The sequence below is a fragment of the Struthio camelus genome, chromosome 19 (assembly GCF_040807025.1).
Source record: "Struthio camelus isolate bStrCam1 chromosome 19, bStrCam1.hap1, whole genome shotgun sequence".
NCBI classification, from domain to species: domain Eukaryota; kingdom Metazoa; phylum Chordata; class Aves; order Struthioniformes; family Struthionidae; genus Struthio; species Struthio camelus.
This window is the reverse complement of record NC_090960.1, coordinates 9,897,837-9,921,879: the sequence shown is the minus strand read 5'-3', so window position 1 is coordinate 9,921,879 and position 24,043 is coordinate 9,897,837. Positions and strand designations below refer to the sequence as shown.

At 51.2% G+C, this 24,043-nt stretch overlaps 1 protein-coding gene and 1 long non-coding RNA gene across 5 annotated transcripts in view; one reads left to right on the top strand and one right to left on the bottom strand.

Moving 5' to 3' along the window:
• TNRC6C (trinucleotide repeat containing adaptor 6C) overlaps window positions 1–24,043 on the top strand; it is a 357,433-nt gene that overhangs the window by 198,383 nt on the left and 135,007 nt on the right. The window lies entirely within an intron of this gene.
• Window positions 4,730–10,639, bottom strand: LOC138061634 (uncharacterized). 2 transcript variants are annotated; one of them, XR_011135539.1, is made up of 3 exons: window positions 6,731–10,639; window positions 6,274–6,396; window positions 4,730–6,081 (listed from the first exon to the last, which is right to left on the bottom strand). It is a non-coding gene; the product is annotated as an uncharacterized lncRNA (long non-coding RNA). The 2 variants fall into 2 exon arrangements; XR_011135538.1 differs by having other exon boundaries at window positions 4,730–6,396; window positions 6,731–6,880; window positions 7,037–10,639.

The following is a 24,043-nucleotide window of genomic DNA, read 5'->3' as shown; positions in this document are numbered from 1 at the left end:
GCTTATGTAAGGCTGTAAATTGGTCCCAGGCTGGCTTGGAGCTGAGCCTGATTTGGCTGGGAGTGCTTGCGAACGCTGGCAAAACTCCAGGGAAAATAAGCTGGAAGGGCAGCGTGGGGACCGTGGGGCAGCGGTGCTCGGGCAAGCCTGGCACCAGGGCTGGTTCCCACGTCAGAGCTTCCAGCACCGCTTCGAGCCTCCCACCTTTCCTTCTCCGTGTGCCGCAGTGTTGGGGGGAGCGTGTTTCTTGCGGAGGACACCCCGACAGAGCCGGGGAAGCCTGACTTGGGCTGCTTTGGTAGATGCCTTGGCTGATGATCCCAAGATCATGCCTTAGCCCCCTGATGGCATGATTTCAGGAGCTCAGCTTGTGGGGCCCAGGGGATGTAGCTCGGAGGTCTTTGCGTGGCCCTTGACATTGCTAAGACACCTACTGTCTTTCAGAGAAAGCAATTGCTTCTTCTCCATGCTCTGGTTTGTAGTCAGGGAGCTTTTAATTTGTTCTCGCTTTGCTTTTCCTTAATTCAGAGTAAGTCACGTCAAGCTGGAAACGCGTGTGTCTCGAGGTAGGAAAATAATGCTGGCTTGTTAAGTTGGGCTCTTTCCTTTGTCAGGAAGTATGTGCTGGAGCCTGGGAGCACGTTTGCAATTTAAATATCTTTTCAGCTCTGGGCAGCTCAGAAATTCCCAGCTGGTGTTGGAAAGGGCTGAACAAAGCCCAGCAGAGCCCGCTCCTAGGGAGACGGCTCGTTCCCGGGCGGCTTCTTGCACTCCTGTTTGGAAAGAGCTGCCGGCAGTCACTGTTGCAATCCAGCTGCGGTTCGTACCCCAGCGCCGCGGGTCTCGGCTCCGTCTCCAGCTCCCCGCGCGAGTGTGGTCGTGGCCCTGTGCTGCCACAAACCAACCCCAGGACATGAACCATCACAGTGGGACACAGGCACTGGGGCTGCCTGGGTCCCTCGACAGGGACTCATCCCTTGGGTCCAGTCGCTCATGGGAGCGATTGCTGCGAAGCTGGCAGAAGCCATGTCTTCCCCTGCTGGTGCTGGTGGTGACCCAGAAGAGTGATTACGGGCAAGTCATTCCTCCTTCCCATGAGGGTCTCCTCCTCCCCTTTGCCTTGTCTCTCTGGACCATAGCTCTCCAAGGAGAGCAGCACTCGACCTTCCCCAAGCACAGATGTTTTCTTACTGCTCAGAGGCAGCCCAAGCCCTGGAGCAGCCGGGCACGAGGAGGCTGGAGCTCAGCTTGGGGCACTCCATGCCCTCCCCAACCCTTCCCGGCCGCGTGAAGCCCCTTCCCCTTCCAGCTGCCCTGCATGCTCCACAGCACAGCTGCGCTCGGCAGTCTCAGGTTTGTCCATGCGTGCTGCACACGTGCACGCACCAACACGCACAGAGCGTGACTGGGAGGCCGGGAGAGGGGAGGTGCGGCTGGCAGAGCAAGCCGTGAGCGCTGGCTTCGCGGTTGCACAGCACGGAAACACAGGGAGGACTCTGGGTGACGTTTTCCAAAACATTTTATTGCACTGGAGAAGAGAAGAATGGTAGGAGTAGAGCAAGAGCTGGGGAGCAGCCAGTCCTCTGCGGTTCTGCTGCCTTCCTGCCGCGCGCTCCTGGGCAACGCAGACAATGATTTAACTGTGCTGGCCCTCGGTTTCTCTATTTATTGCCCAGTTTCTCTATTTGTTCCTATTTGTTGTGCTATTACCTAGAAAGCAAGCAGGTCAGGATTCAAGTGTGCTCAGTGCTGAACAGACATATACCATTTTCCTGTAGTTACCTCTCTAAGGAGCTGAAGGTCTAAATCAGCCAGAAAAGGTGTACGAGACTGCACGGAGCGGGGACAGGGCTGCCTTCTAACCGCCTGTCCAAATTTGCACATAACTCTTCCACACCTTCAGCTCTTGGGCAGGCTGAAGTTTTCCAGGTGTGGGTCTCTGTATAAAGATGAATAGTTGGAATATTTGGGCAAGATCAGTTTGGCTGGTTGAAACATGAAAGCAGTAAAAGAAGTCCTATTTCTTTGTTATTATTATACAAGAAGTACTTACAGCATGTTATTTCTGAAAGATGAAATTTGGCCTGGGAAGAGCCTTCATTGAGAAGTGTGTCTCATTGTTCTGAAAGAAATTGGTTTTGATTCGCCTGAGTTATGAACCTTTGATAATCACACGCTTAGCATATTCAATACATTTTTTCATCTACACTGCCAGCTGTTTTCTACTCCCCTCCCCCTTCTAGACACACATTTCATAGGGGATGGAGAACTCCAGAAAAATCTGCTCTTCATCTCTCAAAGTTGATTGTAGTCAGCAGGAAGATGCTTACTTCCAGGCTTTGCAAAATACATAAAAATACAGACTCATTAAATGAGAATTTTTGCTTATTTTTCCCCTCTGAAAAGTATTGATTTTCTTTCCAAAGTGTCTTTGATTTGGAGCAAAAGTTGCACAGCTTGAAATTTAGTTCCAACAAAACCTGCAGAGAATGAAACTGTTGCTGCTGCCTGGGCCATGCAGCCAAGTGCTTTGCTGAGGCTGGAAAGACCAAGGTTGGAGTCAGGCCTTGGTAACTGGTGCGATGTGGCTGAACTGGGTGGGATCTTCAACAGCAGCAAGGAAAGGTGGAGTTTGCCTGTCCTTACTGTCTGCTGCAGCATGAAGATGTTTTCCCCCGTTGCCCTGTTTTCCCTCCCTGGGAGAGGGGACCGAGCGTGTGTGCGAGATGTGGGACCGGCTCTGAGAAGTCTCAGGTTGAGTTCCCATTTCTGCTAGGTAACTTTGGGCAAGTCACCCAATCTCACTGGCTAAACAGAGACAATACTTTTGCTTTTCTTCCACCACTTGCTGCTTTTGTCTATTAAAATATAAAACCCTGTGGGTCTGGAGCATATCATCCTGGAAAGGTCTTCTCTCTTCCATGCGTTTGCAGTGTCTGGCACAGCGGAGCTCTAATCCCAGCTGGGACCCCAGCCTGCATCAAACCCAACAATGAGCTTTTGTAATAGCAACACTGTGTTAGTAAGGCTGTAAAGACCGAGTTCATCTCTACGCTAGCAGAAGTTTGAAGGTGTACATTTGGGGAAAACCCACCTATTTCACACATAAATGCTGTGAAGGCACATGACCTGTCAAATGATCTCTGGATAAAGCTGAGTGTCCTCGCAAAATTCTGTAGAGAGGGAAAAAAGTGTAACTTTCCTGAAGGTCCCTGCTTTATCCTGTGTAGCTTGTCCTGCTCTCACAGGATGCTGTTCACCTCCAAGCACCCCAGCCTGAGCACCCGCTGCTCCAAGGCTGAACTGCTACTATCTGGTCAGATAAATAAAGATTCCCCTGGCTGACGACTTCAGCCAGTCATGAACCAAAAGCATCTTGGCATGCAGACAGGCGTTTAATATCGCTCTTGTCTCTCCCAATGCAAATAATACTATTAACAGCGAAGCCATATAGACACCACAACCCTCTGATATCCCAGTGACCGCTGGTGCTTCCCCAGCTGCCATCTCTGAGCCCACTCAGCCACCAGCATCCAAACTGAATTTTGCTGTTGCCACCATTAAGGACAAAGTCCATTACCTTGTGTCTCACCTTGGGGGTGGCAAAATTCCCGTGTGGCTGAGGTGGGTGTTGTCTCTCCCGGCTTCCTGTGTGAGCCCACTGAGCAGCAGCCTCCATGTGAGGAGCACAAAATGCACTTCTCCAGATCCCTGCAGAAGGGAAAGGCAAAGAAGAGAGGCTGCAAATGTCTCATATTGTCCACATATCATCAGTATTCACTCCGTTCATCATAATCCCATTTTCTGCCTCAGACGTGTCATTACCACCCACTGGATTTGGGGAGATAGCAGCAGGAAATGAGCTGGAAAAACATCCGACAGTTTGGGTCTTTTTTTTTTAATCATTAACACCTTTAAGATATTTAATGAACTGCAGGCAACTCTCAGAGTATAAATTCAATGTGGGTGTGACAGTGAAGCGAGACTCTGCAGAAAGGCAAGAGGAAAGATGTTGAGTTTCACTTGGACTGGAATGGAGGACAAGGAGAGCCGAGGGTAAATCCTGTTCAGATGTCAAAGAGAAATGAAAAAGGCAGAACTGTGGGGTTTCCTCTCCCCAGACTCCCTTCCTGGGTGAGTAGAGATGCGTGGGGGAGCTCCCCACGTGCGCTCTCTGAACCAGCAATGTTATAGCACTTCTGAAAAAGTTTCAAGATCCTGCTCCAAAGCATGAGGAATTTTTCCAAGAATTTCTTAACCATGGCAAACCCAACGTATTTCTCCCAGCAAAAGGTGGCTGTACTGAAGAGGCTGAAGATTTTGGTGGGAAAATTCTGAGAGGCACGCGCTTGCTGTAGAAAATTTCAACCCAGTTAAATCCCAGAAGGAATTTTCGAAGGAGCCTAAGCAGGTTTGATGCCTAATCCTCAGAGCCCAATGGGAGTTGGATATCTAATCTTCTTAGCTGCTTTTAAAAATCTTGCTAGGTGCCTATTTGCATCTTGAGGGGCTTAAAAACCTTTGTAAATCTGACCTGCAGAGAGTGGTCAGTTTGGGTCAGAGCAGAATTGCAGTAAATCCTATCTGGAGACAGTTATTTGGACTTCAGTCTGAGCTGGGGGACCACTGTGGTCTACCAGCCCTGCTAAGGGACACCAGGGTAGGATATTTTGCGTTATCCTACTTGCAGAGAATAATCTGGGGGGGGTGGGGAGGGGCAGAAAGGCAGGGTATTCCCATATCTTCCCCTGCCTGGAAGAGCATCGGCTCTGTTAGAAACCACAAGAACTGACTCAACTTTCAAAAGCACTTGCTATGCTGAGCCTTTTTAGCAATCTGACCCATAATGACCACTGCTTTATAGGACTAGAGCTCCAAGTTGAGACGAGCAAAGGAAAAGCCTCCAAGCAAGGGCACGTGTTGATGCCTGCTCACCAGCGCACAAGAACATGGGAGCTCTCCCTGTAGGCGCAACACTTTCCTTCGAGGGATGCTCAAAATCAGATACTTGCCGTGCAGTGATGGTGCAAAGTGCTGAGCTCCTGGCCGATTCCACTGACTGAAGCAGAGACGTTGACTTTTGGTACTTCAGAAAATCAGGCCACAGGTTTTGATATCTAAAGAAGGACCTATGTGAAAATCCTTGGGGAACTCTTGGCTGTAGGACACCAAGACCACCACAAATAGTCCACAATAGACCACCACCACCACCACCACTTAGTGCCACAGGCCAGAGATGGATGCTCCTGGTGAGAGCATGGAAAATTCAGCACCCTTAGCAGAGGTTTGTCTCATGCTCCTAAGTCACTTAAAACCTTTCTCTTTTTTTCAGAAGAAAGACTGTAGTGCACTGAAGTCCAGCAGAAGCCAATTTAGCTGGGTCTATCAACGCAGGAACCTTTAGGCCTTCCCCCTGCTGGGACGCTAACAAGCCCCCTTATCTAACCTTACCCCACCCCACCCCACCCCCCAGAAGGTGACCCCATTTTCTGAAAAGTTATTACCAGTGTTGTAATTGCAAACTGGAAATTAGACCCTCGTCTTCAAAGAACCGGTTCTGAAGTGCACATTAGCTGTCTAACAGGATGAGCCATCTTACCAGTCCCTGCTCGTTTCCTGCCTGAAATTATGTTTGACTACAGGGCATGAAATGTTATTCATCCTTCCCCATCTCCCTCCCATCCATTTCTATTCAGATTCGGCACCGAGTGGTAGCAGAGCAGGTATATGAAAAAGATTTTCAGGTGCTCATGTGTCTTTTTCTTTTCTTTCTTTTTCCCCCCTGGTTCCCCTTTTATACATGAGAAAGCAGCGTGAAAGGCAAAGCAAATGAGAATCGGAAAGAAAGTGCTGGATTTAAAGCAATCTGTTAACACGACGGAGTTTATTATGCGCTAACACGGGGCTGCGGCGTGTCAGACATCGCGGGCTGAATGGCAGGCGCGCTGCCCGGAAAGCCTCTCCCGGCGAGGGGGCGATGGTCAAGGCTGGCTTGGAAAGGGTGGCGCCGAGGCAGCTGATGGGCACAAGGTTAATTTTCATTTCACTCACTGGCAGTAGCAATTTCACGGATCTCGTCATCTGTGGACAGTTGCAGAAAGGGGAGATCAGAAATGACAAATATCTACATTACCTTCGGAGATTAAAATGCCACCAAATGTTCTTTTAATATGAAACTGCTGCTGGTTCTGTGACTTGGTTTGTATAAGAGAGAGTTTTCTTTTTTTCTTCCTTTCTTTTTCTTTTTTTTTTTTTTTAAAGACCAAAACACACCGAAAAAGAGACAAAAATGCAAAGGTAGTTGAAATCTGGAGGCTGCTGTGAAGGGCAGGCCGTACATCTGGGCTGGACGTCTCCCATTTGCAGGGATAATTGATAATCATCTGTTCTTCTCACCTGTCAAAAAGAGAATAAGTTTTAAACAGCTAGGACGAGTTCTTGCCATTTTCTTGTCAGGGTTATCTCATGAGATTCAGTACTCCTTTTTTGCCTTTCTATAGGCCTGGGAAAATCAGGGGGATGGATTTCCTCTAACAGGATAAACTCCTTGGGAAGTGCTTTGGAGAGGTGAGATAAGACATTAACGTTGTGAAAAGCGATTGCTATCACGTGCCGAGGGTTTGCTGTGGAAACGCATCGGAAACCTGTTGCCTGGGGATATTTCCGTTTCGAACAAGCAACGGCTCTTCTTGATTTAAAGCCCCCAGGGTTGTGCTTTGCTACGGCCTACCTGTCCCCTTTGCAGGCGGCGCGCGGGGAGCTACGCCAGCCCTGCCCGGCCATCGCTGCTTCAGCGCCGTCCCTTGGGCTGGGCTGCTGTCGAATGAATCCCGCGCTCCGAAATTCAGTGTTGAGCCGGTTAAAACGCGATGGGCTGCAACTGCGGGAAAAGGGATGGGAAGGGGAGGAGTTCCTGCGGGTGCCTGCGCGCTCCTGTCCCTGCTCAGGACAAGTTAGCACCAAACCATACAAGGGCTCGGGGCTGTTTTTCCGCTTGGAAACAGGGCAGGATCCGTGCACCCGGGTGGTATCTCACCGGTGGAAAGGCCGTTCCCTCTCCCCCGGGACCGAGCGCTGCTCTGGCTCTGGCTCTTGTTTTCCATGACCTCTTCGGGCCTGCGTGTCCCTGCCAGGCAGGTCCGCTCTCGGCGGCTGGTGGGGGAAGAGGGGGGCTCGGCGGCGCCGCCGGGGTGGCCCGCGATGCCCCCAGGGAGAAGGGGAGGGAGACGGGAGCGCCGCGAAGCCCGCGCCCGCCGCCGGAGAGGTGCGAGGCGCCGAGAGCCTTCCCTCCTCGCCAGCGCTGCCTGCGCAGGCTCTGCGCCCGCCGCTGGAGGCTGGTGCGCGACATAAATCAAAAGCTTCACGTGCCCTTTGATTAATGCTGGGGGAGGGATAAGGTGGGACGCCGGTGTCCTCAGCCGGGGGGTGAGGGGAAGACAAATATGGAGAAGCCGAGATAATGAGCATCATCGGAGCGGCCGGCTTATGGGTTAGGCCAGCGTTGGAGCAGGGGCAGGGGATGCACCCCAAAGGCTGTGCAGCGGCTTCGGGGCCCTGCGGTAGCGGCCGCACGCGGATGGGGAGGTTCGGGGAAGCACCGGGACGGGGGTCAGCCTGGCGGCTGCGGGGCAGCGTGCTTTTGGAGGCATCCTGACAAAGGAAAGTTATACGGATGCATTTAAAAAAGAGAGACCGGGCGACTATCCGGGTGTCTATGGGGAGCTCTTCTCGAGGATGAGGGTAGGCTGGAGAGAAATAAAAGGTGGTTGAAAATTTAGCAGGAGGGTGATGGAAACTGGCTGATGAGGGGTGGGAGCTGACGTCTCAGGAGCAAATGAGACCTGACAGAAAGGGGGGAGATAATTTAACAGGCTTGGCCTGATATTGTCCTTCATAGTCATGTCTTGATTGTCTCTAGCTTTAGATTTGTCAGATCTGATTTTGCACAGAAGACGAGGGGTGGTGGGAAATCGCCTGTGCTGCACATACTGCGCAGAGGTGTCTGCAAAGCCTCCTGTTGCTCCTCCAAACCGCAAGCATTAAAGAAACATTTGTTTTTAAGTGGCTGGAAACATGTTGATGTTTCTGTAATGACTTATCCTTTATCAGTTGCCTTCTTAAGAATGACTGCACTATTTTTGCTCAGAATTTTGAAACAAATCTTCCCCCCAAGGCAGAAACCAGGCGCAGGAAACGTCAGGAACTGTCAGTTTCACTAAAGGAACCGAAAACTGAGATTTGTAACAAAAGCGTTTGGCAACCTTGACTTCAGATGTGACCAAGGACCGGCCTGCGACAGTTTCTCCACCCTTTGGAAAATGCGATCCCTGTTTTGGCAGGGTTCCTCCGAGGCAGAGCATGCTCATAATTACTCTCTGTGATGTTTACCAGCCTTTAAGCATTGTTAGCGGCTCCCGGATGAGTGTAAAATCTTGCAAGCATTAATTATGGACTGTTCCCCTTCCCTGGCCTCCGAGGCTGGAGCTGCTGATGTCTCAGAGGGATTTGACCTGTTGAGGGCTGCTGGTGTTTACGGCTAAGCAACTGCCTTTGAAGCCGGTGGGAGCCCCCCCGGGCTTCCCGGCTCCCCGCCTGGGCCGCAGGAGATGTTTGTGGTGGAGCAAGGGGGAGCCTCTGGGCCGTTTCACCTTTTGCTGGCGTCTCGGCTGCCGGGTCCCGACTCCTCCGCCCGGTGGGACATCTCATGGGCTTACCTCCCCGAGAGCAAAACCGCCGTCGTGCCCCACCGCGGTGCCGGGGCTCACCCCCGCGCTGCGTCCCCCTCGGTGGCAGGGGGAGGACGGGTGTCTTGCGTTGCAGGCCGTAAGCGGTGGGGGGACGAGGCAGGCCCGGCCTGGGTAGCGCCGATAAACAGCCTGCCTTCCGGCCCGGGTGACTCACAGCCCTCTCCAGGCGCGCTGCGCTCTGCGGTTAGGTCCCCTGCCAGGGCGGGCAAGCATCTGCTCGGCGTCAGGCAGCCGCATAAGCGCTTTGCTTGGTCGAGGCCCATTACAGATGGCTTCTGCCAGCCTGGGAAGAGCTCTTGGGTCGTCTCCGCCCGGCCTCGTGCCGGGGAGCCCCCTCTCTCTCCCTTCCTCCTGCTGGGTGTTTTCCCTCGCTCACGTGCGCCCTTGAGCAGGTTCCCCCTCCTCTGCCCTCCGTTGCTCTCCCTCTCCCTCCCCAGGACAAATCCCAGCGCTGCCGTCCCTCCTCCGCCAGCCGGCAGCCCCGGGAGGTCGGATTTGATCCGCTCCGTAGCCGATTACCAGCGCGGTGGCCCCAGCCCGCCAAGCGTGGCTGGGGACCGCCGCCGGCAGCAGCCTCCCGCGCGGCTTCCTCTTCCCCCTGATCTCCTGGGAGAGGCTTGGACGAGGAGGTAACGATTTTAGCCCGTGTGAGAGCCAGGGTTGGCCTGGTCAGCGAGGGTATCTCCGGCTCTGCCTGCGTTTTGGCGAAGGGCCCGGAGGCGAGGTGCCAAAGGCAGCCGTCACCGTCGGTGTGGGGGAGCGGGGCGTCAGCCCAGCGAGCTGCGCGTCGCCTCTAGTCCGGCGCCCCGTCTGCGCTCAGCTGCTCTTTTCTCAAGCAAAGCGGCCGCCCAAAATAATTTCTAAAGCGCTTTGCCTGTGGTGAACGGCTTAGAAGGACGCGAAAGGCAAGCTCTGGTTTTTTCTTCTCTAACTGCCTCTTGTATCGCTGTTGCCTGGCGCGGCTCCTCAGCTACAGGTCCTTTTAGATTTGGAGGACGAAATTCCCCCGCGGGGAGGGCAGAGGAGGTGGGCAGCCCCCGAAAAGCCGAAGGGCAGGAGCCCTGCGGGCAGCCAGGACCTCTCGGGAGAGGGGTGGTGCTGGTGGGGGAGGCTGTAGTTGCACCTTCCCTGCAGATGTTTGCTCTGACCTCTTCTGGGCAGGTTCTCCCGAGGCCTCAGCTGAGGAAGGACGATGCTGGCCCAGGGGAGTCCCGCGGGAAGGGCCGGCGCCGGTATCTCCCTCACTGAACCCTGCTGGGAGCTGGCAACCTGCGCTGGCTGAGCCAGAGCTCTGCAGGTTTACGCCTAGAGCTGCAGCACCTCCGACGTGCTCCTCAGCAGCCATTTAAAAAGAATTCCCCAAATCCCAGCCTGCTGGCCGCAGCCAGCCTGGGGTGAGAAGGGGTTAGCCACAAAAAAACCCAAAAACATGCTCTGGTGGTGAATTTAGTGATTGCACAAGTTGCTAGTTGCAGGGAGGTGGTCAGGTCTGCTCGCTGGCTGCACCGCGACGCGGAGGCTCCCGCCCGCTCCGCAGGAGTCACCGTGGGATCGGTTGTCCCTGGCCCGTTTTCGTCCTCACTTTTCAAAAAGGTCCCTCACAGTGCTCCGGGTGGGCACAAACTTTTCCAGGGCTGAGAGCCCGGTTTGCAGAGGGCTGGTTCCTGGGCAGTGCCGGACACTGCACTTGTTTGCTTAGCAGCGCCTGTTTGCATGCTGCGAACCAGCTCGCGGGCGCCAGAGCCTTGGGCTGCGTGGCAGTGGCAGGGACAGTGGGTGCACCCGATCCGCCTCCGTTTGTTGCAATCTCCTGGGAAAGCGTCCTCCACAAGGACGTGGTCCCAACATCCGATGTAGCAATTTGCTCCTGAGGCTGGGAAAGCTGCAGCCTCTCCCCCCCCCCCCCCAACATTTGTAAGAGCTTAACTGCCCTTGAGCTGTCCCCATCTGCCCCCATCTCCCTGCGGTTTCAAAGCTACTGGGAGAAGACAGAGAGGCAGCTTGGTCAGTGCAGGCTTGTCCTCGTAGGAGAGCGGGCTAAAAACCCTGGGCTGCAGCATGAGCCGCTTACGTCCGCTGAGCCTGGCCCGGCCCTGCGTTCTTCAGTGCATGTAAAGAGAAGCTGTTGTTTTTTGCCTTTCTTGTGTTTGCTATTTCTGATGTGTTAATGCTGATAACGTGAAGGCTCCTTGTGCAAGGTGCTGTACAAACTCATCTCCAACAGGCCCTTTACCGGAGGCCACAAGAGCCTCGGTCGGAGGGGAGCAGCAAGCTGTAAGTGCAGCCGCTGGGACAAATGCAAGGTGACAGGGAGCCAGCGGTGAGCAGTGCCCTTGGCTAAGACCGTGTGATGAAGTTGCTCTGCTATAAATCTTTCAGCAAACGTGGCGCTCGGAAGAGGAGGCGGTGGAGACGTGTGGGGACAGCGTTAAGCAGAACCAGCCTGCTGAGGCTGCATTACCCAGAAATTTTTAACCTAGGGAGCGAGGAACAAACTTTCCAGAGGAAAGAGGAGCAGTCACAAGTTTACCTAGTGATAAGGAAATGTCAGTGAGATACTGTGGACGGAGGCTGATTTGGTGGAGACTCGGTGGAAGGTCAGAGGAAGGGACAGAGAAATGTCCCGGCTCCTTCTCCTCCCAAAAATCTCTCCTGTTGGCTGCATTGCTGCTGCCGGGGCTCTTTGATGTGTCGGGGGCTGTATTGCCCTCCGTTCGCACGCGCGGCATGCTCGCTCTCCAAGCGGAGGGCGATATCTTCAGCGACATGGCGCCGCTAATGAGCTGTCCTGGGAGCTGGGGAGCTGGCGCTGGATTGATGAACGCCGGGGCTCCCTTCCGGGTCTCTCTGCGTCGTGGCATGGAGAGAGCGCTGCGTGTTTTAGTAAGGACTGCTCTTCCGTGCTGTCCTTTGAAGCTGCTGCCACCGAGGAAAACCAAACCCCGATGCGCTGCAGAGGTTCGAAAGCTTCATTGGTGCAGGGGGGAGTTGGATTTTCAGGCCTTCCCTGGCAGCTAGGTATGGAAAGCGTAGGCTTTCCTTCCCTGGTGTAAATCATGTCTCCCTTGCAGTGGACGGGGAACGCTCTGCCCCGGACTTGAGACACTTGCAGTCCCTAACGCAGTAGCTGCCCTTTGCAGGGCCGAGCACGGAGTGGTTTCTCCCCGGCTGGGTCACAGAGGAGCCTCTTCCCACAGGTAGGGTGTTGATGCTGCACGCAAGACGTTGTGTCGGTTTAGCTGCAGGTGAAACTTTCGTACCGCTTCAACCTGATCATTACACCTCCGTGGCAGATGCTCTGCATATGTTTAATGAGGCCAAACCATGGCAGGTTTGGTGAAAGTACGCGCACCGATGTAACATTTCTGCTGGCAGATCACAGCAGAAGATACTAGCCAGTATCTTCCCAGCAGTCAGAGCGACCCACTGGGATTAGCGCAGGCCAAAATCGGGAGGCTGTGGCTGGTGGGGCAGCCTGGGCTGTGCCAATCTGGAGCCTTTTCATGGCAGCCGCAGCCCGTGAGCCCAGAGCGAGGGCAGGCAGGATGGCCAGAGAAGATACCTGGCCAGAGGTACAAGCCCACAGCAGGATAAACCTTCTGTGATTTCCCTGCCTTTGACTGAGGCCTCTCTCATATGAATGCGGGGAGCAGGTGCTGAGGCTCTGGCTTCTTCCTGTGTGCTGCTTGCTGCTGCTCGGTAGAAGGTCCCCAGGAGAGAGGGCAGCTCCATGGGAGCAGCGCAACCAGGGATGGACCTGAGCAAGCAGCCACCATGGGGCTGATGGGTTCCCAGTTGGGCATCACTGGTGCAGTTTGATTTATTAACACCCTGGTCCGTGTTAAACTCTAATTGTACGTTTCTCTCCAATGCCCGCTTAAATAAACTTGATGGGCTGCACTAAGATCTAGCGCATAAGAAAGGTGAGATCTTAGCTTGAAAGGACATTGCGCAGTGATTTTTTACCATTCTTTGAACATTTTTGCTTAGCCTTGTATTTTTAATTGGTTGCCCTTGGAAAACTTGCACTGAAATATATGTCCTTTCATCATTTTGTGCCTATGCTCATGGGAGCAGTGTGCTCGGCACTATATAGGGCATACGAGGTCTTATGGTCTCCTCAGATTTCCTGTCCATAAAATAGGCCAGCATTTCCCAAAGAGGTTTTAGCCAGTGGTGGGTCTGGTGCTGACAGAAACGTCACATTTTGTGTGATGCTGGCAGGAGCGCTGATGGGGAAGTTTTACTTGTCATCTTGAGGAACAGCACGGATAGCTTTTTTTTTAGCCTTGCATTGGAGCTGCAAGCAGCAGCAGTGTAAAAAATAATCATTTAAAAAGACCACATGAATTTGCAGCAAAGCAGTCTGGACACTGTCCCATACATCTGTGCGAAAAAAAGGGGATTGCTAGGTGGTGGACAGAGGCTATAGCGTTTTCACTGGACAACTCAAAATGGCCATGCAGGTCTGTTGCTTGGTTGGAAATGGTAAACCAGAAACCATTAACCTCAAGGGTGCTATAATTTCTATCAGGATCAACTTGACCTGCTGTGAGTGCTGTGGTTGGGATGGTTGCATAAAGTGTAGGGCCCCGAGCACGCCTGGCACAGGGGTCCTCCCAGCCCAGGGAAAGCCTCTGAGCAGCATTTTGGGGTTAAGTCATTGGTTTTTTTGTCAGTACAGCCAAATCCCAGAGAAGGGTGAGTTTGGACTCTGTGCTGGATCCAGCCCTTGCTTTAGCTGGGGTGGAAAGGCACCTGCAAACTGTCCTTGGTGTTGGAGACTCAGCCGCTACTGGATGGGCTGGCAACAGAGTCTCCTGACTCCTGTCGCCATGCCCTCAGTATGGGATCACACCACTGTTCCCACCAACCTTATTCATGGCTTTAGGGCCACAGTTTGTAGCCAAGGGAAGGGGTTATTTTCGCAAGCAGTAGTTTTTTCAAAAGTAAACGACTCCCATCCCAGCACAGTCTGTGCACCCACTTCTCCATGGCTCTCTGCCCTTTGCAGCCCGTGTAACCTGTATTACTTTATGCTGGTCTCCATTCCTTTTCAGACTGTAGGCTCTTGCCAGGGATACTGGTCTCCTAAAAGACTAAATTATACACTCCTTTCCCATCAGGGTCGAAGGCAAGTACAGGAAGCCCTTTTCTAGCGTTTGTGTGACTTCAGGAGCCATTTAAAGGAAAGTGATGCTAATCGCAGTAGCACCTCCAGCAGGAACCTCAGACACACTCAGATGGGCTCCGTAAAATAGCTTACCCTTGGCTTTTCGTCTTCATGATTCCCATTTTGCTATTTTCGAAGAAGGCAAATGGTGGGCAGCTCCTCAGAAACTGCGAGGGAAGCAGAGGCTTGTTGCCTATCCCACGGGATGTGGAAAGGTCACCTGTGAAAGGAGCAGGAGGCCAGCACAAAAGAAAAGGGGAGAGGGGCATGGATGCAGGGGAACAGAAGTGGGATAGGATTTTTTTTTTTAGAAAAAAGTAATGTGCAAAAAGCCCCGTTTCTTCCACTTGTGGTCAGGTAAGTGCATCCACAGTGCATCAGTACTGAGTATTTTCATGCTATGAGTGGGTACAACTAGGTGACTCCCACCCAGTGTCACTGCGCTATGATTTTATGAAAGGCACCAGTATGAGCTGTGAAGACCAGTTTAGCATCACTTGGGTCATTTTAATGCTTCACTTTTTCTTAGCACATCCTACAAGGTTCCTCCTCTTAATTACCTTGAAATCCTTTACACTTTTGGCTCTGCAGCTCTTCCTGTTTCCTGGGCTGCATGGGTTCTCGGGGTTCATTGTAACCTCTTGTCTCGGATATCACAGCTGTAGGGGCTTAGAGAGTGAAAGATGACATCAGGGCCTCAGGAGAAACTTTTAAAACCGTGATGGGGAAGCAGGCAGGAGTCACACAGGTTTGTCAAGAGAATTCAAGTGGAGTGTAGCAGAAAGTGGTGCCTCCAGCCCATGCAGGGCACGAGGCTGTCCGAAAGCCCTGCCGCAGGACAGCAGTGGTGCAGCAGTCCGGCGTGCTGCTGCAGGCACACATGAAAGCAGAAGCCAAACGTGCTTATCACATCCTGCTTGACTTCAGAGCAGACTCCAGATGCGTCCGTGCTCAGAGCGAGCATGAGCTGCTAATGCCAGTGTAAAAACACAGCAGCGGTTTGGTCTCCTTCCGGCATTTCGGCTCTGTCTGTAATATTTGATAAACTATGTACTGAGTACAGAGGCTGCCAATTACTGCAGCAAGGCTTGTGGTCCTGCTTGCCCTTCATCTTTACCTCTGTAGCAAGGCTGAGACATGCTTGAAGTGTGCTTGGGCACTAATGTTGTCACCATCTCTTGGAAACTGTTTTAGCCTCCTAATTTCTCAAAAGAACTTTGTGGCCTTTTGGAGTCAAGTCAGTGTTTGTGAAAGCTGCGAAGGCTTTTCATCATGAGGTGTCTTTTGACTCAATCCTTTTGTAAAGGTATTAGTGCCTGGAGCAGGGACCCCAGTTAGGCAGCATCTACTTTAAACAAGGACTCTAGTTCTGCAGAAATGAAAGGAGATGCCACTTCTATGGGAGAGAAGGAATTAGCTTGCGGATCACAGTGGCTGGAGATGCAGGGACCTGGGGCTGGGCCAAGCTGGGAATGCTGGTGGGAAGGAGACAACAGGAAGATCAGGGCTGGCTAGCGTTCTCATGGTGTTGGGGCAGACACGGAAAGGAAGGATGTGCCAGCGGGTACGACAGGACAGGAGCGAGGAAACCTGCCTTCAAGTTCCTCACACACAAACTGGGTGTAGGTGCACTGGTCTCCCCGCAGTTTAAACTGGCAGTGGCTCTCATGTCATACAGCACGAGGACTCGGTGGGTGCCTGGAGATCCTGGTAATGTCTCCCCAGCTGGGTGACAGGCCGGAGCAGGCACAGAGAAAGTCTTTAGTGGCTGATACGGAAGCACACTTACCTTTTATAGGTCTGTGTTGTGGGGACACAACACAGACCAAGCCAAACTGACCTAAAAGAGGTGCTCCCAACTGATGTCTTCTGGCTAACCCACCCGAAAATAATGTCAAATGATGCTCAAGGGGCCATGGGGGGAGGCCTCTTTCACCCAACTGCATTTGCCAACGGGGCTGCACGTCCTGTCCTTCACAGGGCCCATGGGCTGAGCAAGGGAAAGCCTCCCTTTGAGGAGAAGCGGGCGGCAACTAGTTATTGCTTCTTGACCTGGATTGCTGTGGACACGTCCTGCAAAAGGTCTTGTGCGCCTTTCTGGGATGCCAGCCGAACGCCTCCTCCTCAGCTCTGCAGCCGGGGCAGGAGGGGAAAATGCCCCCAGCGTAACACGTTTGTTTCCTGTTTTAGTTCAGTTCCTCTGCTCGGGGAGTCTGTTCTTCAACCTAATTTGGTTTGGAAAGACTACTTTCAGTATGGCCTAATCTATGTTGTGGCTGCTCTGCAGAGGGTTGAGTGGGTTACTGGCTTGCACCGAGACCATCTGCTGCAAACAGCACAGCAGAATAACAGTCTGCGAGTGTGGGAAGAGATGGGGAAGCGCTCTGAAGGTGCCAGGGGCCTGAATTCGTGCAGAGGCGCTCTCCTGGGGAAGGAGGGACAGGCTTGTGGCGAGGGGAGGGAGCAGAGCCCCGGGGACCTGTGCTGGGTGCTGCCGACCCCGGGGTGCTGCCGGCAGGTGACATCACCTGAGTGAGGCACCGGCCGTGTCCTGGTGGCATGTCTGTCCCCCCCTCCCCGACCCCGGGGTCGGGCAGCCCCTTCGCGTCCCTCTGCTCCAGGAGGAGAGCAGGGGTGGCCCCGGCTGGGTGTCCCGTGCCCCCTTGCAGCAGCAGCTGGGGCTCGCGGCGGTGCTGCCACCGGCCGTGGGCTAGCGAAGCGGCAGCGTTGTCACGCCACGTCACAGGCCACCTTTTGTTCCTCCTCCGCCGAGCGAACGGCCAGGCAGCCGCGCTGCAGCGGTGCCAGCTGGGGCTGCAGCCCAGGGCCGCTGGCTCCCTCGGTGCGGCGGGCTCGGCTCCGCGGGTCAGCGATTCAGCTGCGGTCGAGCCCGGGGGCTCGGCGCTGCCTGGCCACACGCCGGCTGCTTCTGCAGAAGCGATGCCGGAGAGCAGAGAGGGCGGCCTGGCTCGCAGTGGGGCGCTGGCGAGGAGCATCGAGCGAGAGCTGGGGCAAGAGCAGCTGAGGGAAGGAGGCGAACGAAAAGCGATGCTTTGCACGGTTAACTGCCTCCGCTTCCTCTCTCGGGCGCCCGGTTGTGCTCCTCCTCTCTCCCCAGCCCCAGCTGGAGTTGAATGCTCCGGAGCTGATGGTACCTGTTGCTTTTCCAGCTGCTGAGCCCACAAACTTGCCTGCTTTGCTCCAGGCTGCTGGGGCGTTTCAGCAGCAGACCGGCATCTAGTTCAGGATGGACCACAGGGCTAGAAATGTCTCCATCCTCCTCTGCCTCCCCCCGGCAGGGCGCTTGCCTGCCTCCGTTTTGCCTGCCGTTGTAGCCATGCTTTTAACTCATCTTTAAGGATAATACTTTCATTATCCTTAGTATTAGACTTATAAAGCCTAACATGAGTTAAAGTGCTTGCAAGAAAGAAACGTCAGCTGCCACATGTCTCTATTTAAATAGCAATTTTTTAAAATATATTTTTTAACCAGTCTGCCTCTGTAAAGCAAAAAATCCACACTGCTGTGTTAATTCATGAAAACGCCGTGGAAAGTGGCAGGGAGAAGTAGAAAGGGAAAAGGGAAGGCGACCAGGTCAGCTCCGCTGCCAGGGATGAGTGAAGCGCTGAACAGAAAATGTGGTGTTTGGAGAGATTCAGTGCCCGATTTAACGCCGTTCTTCGCTCTGCAGTTCCTGTGCCGTTGTGCTGCACACGAGGCCTGTTTGAGCAGAGACGCGGCGTCTGTCTCTGCGCTCCGGCAGTGCAGTTTTGTACCGGCCATGGGAAAGCTAATATGCAAAAAAATGATGTTTCCTAGTAGCACTCAACGCTATTTTCTGGGCAGCTCCGCAGCTGGAGTTGCTCGGCAGACGCTCTTGGTTTCGCTGTGCACATGTTGCATCGGGAGCCCTAAGCCCCAACTGCTGTTTTCACAGTGCGAAGCTATTAGCTGAGTTACTGTCATAATTTCATAATGAGATGGGGGACGCTCAGAAAATGATAGAACTATATAATTAAACTGAGTCTATCTGAGCATCTTCCATTATGGCGTGGTAATTTCTAGATCTTGACATCTTTCTTTCTCTTTTTTAGAAGTCAGAGAGAAGGGAGATGTGAACATGGTACTTTTCTCTTGAAGCCTTAGGTAGCACACCTTCATGGTCATAAATCCCTGCATATTTATGATCCAGGACAGTTAACCTTGAAAATCTGATTACACAGATGATTATATTCCTTGCCTTTACCTGGCTGGCAGGAGGGAGAGCTGCTAGGAAAGTAAAGCACATATTCCAGCAGTGGCATCCGTTGCGTATAGGAATTTAGCAACATTTTTCTGAATAAATGGAGAGCCCTCCTTTGGGACTCACTGTTTTTTATTGCAGAAGCTATTAGAACTCTATCAGAGCAGCAGGGTTCAGGGTAGCAGGTTCTGTGTATTTGTAGACAGTGATAAACTTGGTTATTTAGAGTCCAGCTGCACAGGCTTCCTCCATATTCTTGAATTGCAAGAAGTCCAAACACGCTCCTTCCATGCTCCGCTTCCAAAATTTGCTGTTCTCTGACCGTTGCTCAGGGACCTTTTCCCAAAACTCATTGTAGGTTTGCCAATAGCCGGTGGGATCAAATGCTGCGAGACCTAGCAAAACATAGAAGCAGATATGCAGTATTTCCCGTTTGTCTCAAGCAGACAGGATTCTTTTTTGTTGATTTTGAACACAAAATCATCCCCTCTTCACTGGGCCTTGTTTTCTAAAACCCAGTCTTCCCCTCTGAGCAAGGCACGCCCTGTGTGCGCGCTGGCTTTGCCCAGCCATGCAGCTTAGAATAAAGCAGTGGTCACAAAGCACCGCAGAAAATGCGCCCGCACTGAGGAAAACCTGTGCCTGGTCTTTATACATAGACTGATTTCCAAACTCCCACTCAAATACAGTCCCATCCTCGCTGGGCTCAATTTTTGCTTGATCCAGTTCTGACTCACAGCTTTAATATTGGGACCATGTAAACAGTTATTTGGTACAAACTGATATTTTATCACAAGGAAGGACTTGAGCTGCCAACTTTTGGCTCACGTTACAACAAAGCATCTCCAGAGTTGCGTGGAATTTGGTTCAAGGCTATCAGGATTATAATGAGGCAAGGAGGAGACCGGCAGACTTGCGTGACCCTTCTTTTCTTTCAGTCAAGTCTCTCGTCATTTTAATGCAAATAAGTGACCCATGGCGGTGCGGCTGCCGGAGTGCAAATCACAGCTTGCTGAGGTCTGTGCGAGCGCTCTGAGCATCTCACTTTTAGCTGGCGGTGTCTTTTATTGTCCCGTATCTCTTCCACCAACTTCCCAGATCCTTCTCTTCTGTTTCTTTCAGAACTTTGGCTGTCCTTACTAATTAAGTGGCGCTCTTCTAGCATCAGTGATTGCGTCACTCGGTACTGTCAGACTCGCACCGCTCGCACGAAAGGTGAAAGTTGGAGCTTTCTGATGGCAGAGGGTTCAGTGCCAGAGACAGCGAGCAGATAAACAGAGGGTCATGTTAACTGAGTAATTAGGAACTGCGCCAGGGGAAAGGCAGTACAAAAGGCCAAGGCTGATGAAAAAAACTTGAGCCTAGTGTCAAAAAGCATGAGTCCGTCTGTCTTTTTAATCAAGTGCTTTTTATTCACCTGCTGCTTTTTACTTTTTTTTCCATGGCACCTGGGTCATGTTTCCCCATTTGTTTTTGCAGCAGCAGAGGAGGGCTAGATCCCCCCTTCCTGCCTGCTTTTATTAATATTTCTTTAATCAGTGAAAACAACGCCTCTTGCAGTGTTCTGTAACTCCAGGAATTGGAGCTTTTTGAGGAAATATTGAGAACACTGGCGATCTGGGTTGAATTTCCTCTCTCTGCACCCTTTGTTGAGACACGGTGGAGCAGGCTGAAAGACCTGGAAATGCAGTACATGTGCTCTCCATCTTAGGAGATGGACTTATAGAGCAACTACCCAGTAAATAAGATATGCAAAAATGCATTTGGGGTCTTCACTACATCTAATAACATTAGGTAAGGGTGGTAGATAGGAGATTTCCTCACACGGCCTGTACCAGTCGATTCTGAAAAACAATAGGTAGTGACATCCTGGGGTTTCCTGGGCAGAAGCTGCAGGCTGCCAGGTTTTAAGAGGGAGACAGTCCAACCAGCAGGAATTGGTTTAAGTTCAACAAAGGAGTTCCTCTAGCGACTGAAGAGCTGTTGGGACATGGATCTCCAGGGATCCAACGTAAAGGGAGGTCTTGAGACAAAGGCTTCTGGTGACAAAGCCACAGCCAGCAGTGGGGTTTTGGGCAGTTTGTGCAGAATGGCTTTAGCTGGAGGTTTGTTAGTGAGAGGACACTTGCGTTAGGCCACTTTCTCCACTACTGAGGTTCCTACGGTTAGGGCTGTCCTGATTCATGTGCTGCGAGTTTCTTAGAGATGTGCCATGGAGTTTCCAAGAAGACTTCTAGATTTCTGTACCTGTTCATGGTTTCAACTAAAAGATAGCACAAATGCCTACAGTCTTTGAGTAAAATCCCCTCCTCATCTTATTTTTTAAATTTTTGGCAATTCTAAGGAAGTAATAAGTGAAATCACTGTTGCAGTCTGCTCCTTCCATCAAGAGTATGTATTGCACGGACTTTATTACCCTACGCCATAGAAATGAGGTTAGGGAGTGCAGTCAAGAGGTGATGCAATACTTTATGCATATAAAGTGGAAGTGTGTGCTGGGAAGTGTACATCTGATCTGCAACTGCTCAAAGGACAGAAGAGGGGTAGAAATGAACAAATCGGCTATGCAAATTATACCCTTGCTTTTCCACTCAAGCAAACATTACCTGTTCACCCTGGTAGAGGTCTAGATAATGATGAATTGGTACTAATGGAAAAGAGTAAGTAGATGTGCCAGTCATCGTTACGTATTTCCCATTTCTTACCAAGCCTGTGTCCTGAGTGTTGGGTTCTGGGTTGACGCCTCATGCTCTTGATCACTTGTAGAAAAAGTTAGGGAGGCATATCGGGGCATGCAGGCTCCTCTCTGAAGAGCCACTGAACAAAGGCTGCCTCTCTTCCCCGGGGAACTCCTGACACGGCAGCATGAGGCTGTATTGTGGATACAGCTCACCTAACTGCAATTAAACTTTTTAATAAGTAAAAGCTTATAATCAGCAGTGCAGAAACGGCAGCTTTGGCATTTGCTCTCATATATGTGCATACATGTCTTCGCTTTGCAATAGAGCCTTATTTGAGTTTTACTTCCCTTTCTTAGCATGACTATAGCAATTAGATTTACCCCAATATGACAGTGCACGAGGCTTTTTTTTTTTTTGCAAATTATTCTATTTTAATGCTTTATTTCTTCCTGCAGAAATTCTCAACATCAAAACAAACCTCGTGTGTGGGTAAGAGAGAGCAATGAAGAGTGAATTCTCTCTGTGCTGAATGCAGTGAGCAGAAGTAGGGCTGGAACAGAAAGTTTCTGAATTTGGGTACAGTTTTGATCCAGATCTGAACCTCTTTATGGATGGGATTAACCAAACCGATCACTCCAATTATCAGGGCAGTTTGTAGCTCATTGAAAAAGCCAGAGCACTTTCCTTTTTCCTTTCTCCTTCGCTAAATATGCAAAATTCATTCTTGTAACAATTAGTCTCAAGCATATTCACTCTCTTCATATCTATTATTGCTTACCGTAGTAATCTCGCTCTATTGTATGGTGCTTCTTATATCAGGCATTAATGTATTTCTCTAAGGTAATCTTTAAGTACCAAGGCTGGTTTTAGGAAGGGGAAGACACTGTTGGTCTTTTCTAAGTCATTCGTTTTGAGAGAGTCCTGGAGGAAGGTTTATATATATTTATTATGAAAATGCAATAGCATTTTAATGAGAAAATACTGTGTTAAATATATATCTCCCGTATTTATTTCTGAGAAAATTCGTAGTGCTCAATCTTTGGGTGAAAGCCAAGCGCTCATAATAGTTACCTGACAGGATGTGGCCCTGTGACAGAAAGTCTAATGAAGACTTTCTTGATAGGAATGTAATTGTAAAGAAAAAAAATGATTAAAAAATTGGTTCCAGTGCTCTGCGATCCAAGAGTTCATTTGTTTCCTCATTCATGCACTAAACAAGTCCCTAATTAATCTTGAACCTTGGAGAAAGGAGACTAGATTGGCATCTTCTGAATACGAACGTACTTCACATTTTGGAAAGTTTGAAGAGGCTCTTAAGCATTCTCTTTTAATGGTATTTTGCAAGGGTTTAAAGTGGCTTCATTAGCCTGCCAAAGCCGCTAATTGCATTACCATATTTTTAAACTTGGGAGGTTCAGCCTTTTCCACAAAAAAAAAAAAAAAATTAGATTAATTTGCTGGTTTGAAGCAACTGAAGTGTTAAGTGAATTTCACAGTCCTAAACTGGAGACAGCGCTGAACTGGGCGACGCGCGCGCTCCTGGGGCTGAGCTCTGCTCAGGCTGCTCCGTCGCAGCCGCCTCGCTTCGAATCCGGCGTAATTAAAGCAGCGCGATCTCTGCCCTGGACGCGGCTAGACCGATGTAGACATGCTTGAAGCTTATTCCTGCCAGCCTAAGGGAACGAGCAATACAGAAACAAACACTTTTCCGGAGGCAAAGCTACCCTTATGCTAGATGTTGTGCTGTTTTTAGGTATTTTGGTTATTTAAAAAAAAAAGGGGGGGGGGGGAAGCCAAGAGGACTCTCCCAACATCAGCTTTAATTGCATTGCTCCGGGCGGCGCTTTGTGCCGACCCTCCTTGCCGGGGCAGCGCTGGCGGCGGCAGCGGAGCGGGTGCTCTGGGAGCCCCGAGGTTCGGGAAGGGCCGGGGCGACCGCCGGCCCCCGCCAGCCGGGCTTTCGAAAGCGCTCCATGTCCGCCGGCCTCGACACCTTTTGCAAGCCCAGCCCTTGCGGAGGAAAAGCAGCGCCGCCGATCCTCCGTGCCGCTGCGCTGCGGCGTGAGACAGGGATGAAGGGCAAGGCGCGGGTGGAGGGCGCCCGCCCAGCGCACCGCGCGGCTCGGTTAGTCCAGCTGTTCCTATTAGAGTAAATAGTCGTCTGAACTTTAATGAGGTCACTTCCTTGCAGCTTGCTCGTGCGCTGCCCCAGGTGGCTTATCGGAGCTAATATGAAGAATATGAACAAGATAAGATAAGGCTGTTAGCCCCAAACACCATTATCAGCCTGTGATTTTAGCTGCCTACCTACTCCATAGTGACAGCGAGGGATAAAAGAAAATCTAAAACTCCAGCCTTGGAGACTTATAAAAGCTGTATTAAAACCCATACAAGAGCTCTGAGAAGAAATATTATCCTGGCTGGGGGCAGGGGGTGGAGGAGAATCAAGGGCACTAAGAACAAAATAGAGATCGCGGTTGAGGGAGGGTTTTTCCCCCCCCTCTTCTTTGCAAATGCGTTCTTGCTCATTTCATTGTGAGCGGCGCGATATATTATCAGCTTTCACGGAAGTGAAGAGTCGTTGGGCTTTCATTAGTTATGTTTATGCCAATAGAAATAAATCTTAGCAGTTGCCAGAACAGGTTTGTTCATTCTCCCGGCCCCGTCTAGGGAATCGGGCTGGCCACATCCCTGTTGTGCCGGTGGAGCAGATACAGTTTGAGATATACTTTGGCCTTATCGATTTGAAGGCTTCTTCATTACTTCTGCAGCCCTGCAGATCAATAGCCAAGCCTAGAGCAGCATAATAGATTTTTTTTTGAAAAATCAATTAAACAGAATATTTTTAACAGAGCCTGATGCAAAATTCTGTTGTGTTTTGAAAGGTAAGGTTTAAGCTTTACTGCATTTTCCTGCCATCCTGTGTGCTGTGCTAGGGGATGTCAGCCTTTGTTTTAGCATCCCTGTACTGTGATATTCATGCTTAACCTCTAAAGGAGGAGGAATGATTCAAGATTAGAAATAAGAACCACCCAGCTTTTCTCCTTTGAAACCCTTATTCATCACTGCAGCCTTGCTAGAAAGTGAAATAATGTTTGTGGTCTTAGCTCGATCCCCAGTGGACTATAATTCAGTTAAAATATACCAAAATCTGTCATACTTTTTCCTTGCTCTGTGTCTCTGAATGCACAGAGATGAG